Here is a 3,313-nt window from a genome sequence, read left to right on the forward strand (position 1 = left end):
GTCAGTAAGGTGAGAGTTAACCACAAGTACAACAAAATATTTGGTGTACAGGTAGGGATTCATCAAGGCTCCATGCTCAGATCCCTCATTTTCATCATTGTCCTCCAGGCCAGAACAGAGGAATTCAAGACCAGTAGCTCCTGGGAATTACTATATGCTGATGATCTTGCCTACATAGCAGATTCCATATCAGAGCTAGAAGAAGAATTCCAGGTATAGAAGTAAAACCTGGAATCTAAGAGCCTTAAGGTTAACTTAGCAAATATTAAGGTCCTGGTAATCAAGAAAACTGACAGGATCCTACACACCTCAGGTAGATCACTCTGTTCGATTTGTAAGAAAAGTGTAGGCAGGAACTCCATGCAGTGTAGCCAGTGTAAGCTATGGACTCATAAGAGGTGCAATGGATTAATAGGAAGATTATCAGAGAAGATAGTTTTCATATGTGGAAGATGCACAAAACCCATAAAAACTTTAGAGATTTGGGAAATTGATTGATTCTCTCAAATGCCTTGGTGGTTCATTAGAGGTCATAGATAACTTCTGCTACCTAGGGGACCAAATTAGTAGTGGGGAAGAATGCACGGAGAGTGTGATAGCTAGAATAAGAATAGGATGGAGGATATTCAGAGAGCTGTTACCTTGGTTGGCCATGAAATGTTTCTTATTCTGAGTGAAAGGAAGATTGTATGATGTACATATACAGACTGGCAATTCTACATGGTTGTGGGATGTGGGACTTGAATGCAGTGGACATGTGAAGGTTAGAAAAGTATGAAGCTAGTATACACCACTGGATGTGTACTGTAGGTGTACATGTTTGACAAAGTGCTAGGGGATTGAGAGAGAAGTTAGGCATATGAGGAATTACTTGCTGTGCACCTATATTATTATGTGTACCTGCACCTTTCAACAATGATCTGTACCTACCCAGATTGTTCAGTTTTGTAGGTGATGTCTTTTTATCCCCCAGATCCCGCTTGATTGAGTAAACCTTTAAATCAAAAGTATTCTGATAACATCTATTACAAATTTAAGGATATCTAGAACCACATCTTGCAATCTACTCTCCTTGTTGAGGATGTTATGGTGTGTGATTTGAAGAAGATTTTGGTGTGTGATTTGAGGGAGATTTTGTTGCTATTAGTAGTAGGTCTAGCAACCACAATCATTATTGGATACTTGTCTAAAAGTAGCAAGGCAAATGGGTGTTAAGATGATAAGACTGTGAGAAGGTAAAGTCAGTGGCAAGATTTAAACAATCTGACCAACAAACATTCAACTTTACTTAGCTATTCCTGGCATTTAAGTAAAAGAAAGGATATATTTTTTATATTCAAAATCTATTTAATCTTTCAGCTATTCTATTACATCTAATAAGTTTGAGCTAGGCCATGCTTTGCTGAGGAAGCCTAAAAAGACCAAAACATATCCAAAGTCGTTTCCCTTATTTAACAAAGATTAGTTACATTTGCTAAAGCATGTCTCAGTTCAATTTTTAACTAGTTTGAATTCTGAACTTGTTTACTTTGCCTTTGAAAAGGATTATCATTAATGCTAATGATTTTTCTATTAATCACTAAAGTAATTTTATTGAATAAAAACTTTTTGTTTTGGTTTAATTCATTAAGTATGCATCCCAGAAACATCTTCTAATTTTAGTAATACTAACTTTATGTTCTTAACTTTGAATAGACTTGTCAACCACATGACTTCACATTCAGTGACATTGGGCGACCCTATGGACAAGTGTCTTCTACTATAGCCCTGGGCTGACCAAAGTCTTGTGAGCAGATTTTGTAGATAGAAACTGAAAGAAGCTTGTTGTGTGTGTGTGTGTGCGCGCGCGTGTGTCTGATGCCATAGTTGTAAACAAGTGTCACCATCATACAAGTGGTGTCTTTCATTTCTAGTCTGCCATGAAAACACATCAGGCCATGGAGAATATTACCTTATTTGGAGACAGGTAAGAGCTGGTGACAAGAAGGGCATCCAGCCATAGAAAATCTACCCCAATGAATTCTATCCGACACATGTAAGCATTTAATGTGTATATTAAAACAATTGTGATGATGTTGTCTAAATGTAGATCAACTTTTTCTTTTTAATGTTTTTATTCCCAATAAACTTTATATTTTTTAATTACCTTGTTTTCCACATTCTTTTTCTGACTGTTTATCATTCCTCTTTGTCTGTGTCTGTCTGTTTCTTTCTCTTGTTCTTTCCCTGTCAAAGTTTTGTCCCTTAAATCAAGGAACCTAGTGTAGCCAGGAACCACGCTAGGGTTCGTAGTCTGTTTTAGCATGGTTTCTACAGTTGGAGGCCTTTCCTAATGTCACCCACTTCACAGAGTGAACTTTGTGCATTTTATGCTGCACCAACACATGTGCTTTATATATATATATGTATGTATGTATGTATTATGTATGTATGTATGTATGTATGTATGTATGTATGTATGTATGTATGTATGTATGTATGTATGTATATGTATGTATGTATGCATGTATGTATGTATGTATGTATGTATGTATGTATGTATGTATGTATGTATGTATGTATGTATTTATTTATTATATATATGTGTGTGTGTATACATACATACATATATATATATATAATATATATATATATATATATATATATATATATATATGTATATATATACATATATATGTATATATCGTTTCGTTTTTGTTGTTTATCACTTAACGTCTGCTTTCCATGCTAGCATGGGTTGGACAGTTTGACCGGGATCTGGGAAGCCAGGAGGCAACACCAGGCTCCAGTCTGATCTGGCAGTGTTTCTACAGCTGGATACCCTTCCTAACGACAACCACTCCATGAGTGTAATAGCTGTTTTTAACGTCCCACTGGCACAGGTGCCAGGGGAGGTTGGCAATGGCCATGATTGGTCGGTGCTTTTTATGTGCCACCGGCACGGAAGCCAGTCAAAGCGTTGCTGGCATCGGCCAGTCAAGGTGGCGCTGGCATTGGCCATATATCTATCTATCTATCTATCTATCTATCTATCTATCTATCTATCTATCTATCTATCTATCTATCTATCTATCTATCTATCTATCTCTCTCTCTTTCTCTCTTCTCTCTCTCTCCCTCTCTCTCTCTCTCTCTCTCTCTCTCCTTCTATATATATATATATATATATATATTATATATATATATATTATATACAAGATTTTCTGGGCAGGAACACTGACGGGGTTGGAGGCGTGGGTATACTTATCGCTGAGAAATGGGTAGATAAAGTAATTGAGGTAATCAGAGTATGCGACAGAATACTTAAGATTAGA

This window comes from Octopus sinensis, linkage group LG2 (assembly GCF_006345805.1).
Source record: "Octopus sinensis linkage group LG2, ASM634580v1, whole genome shotgun sequence".
Classification (NCBI taxonomy): Eukaryota; Metazoa; Mollusca; class Cephalopoda; order Octopoda; family Octopodidae; genus Octopus; species Octopus sinensis.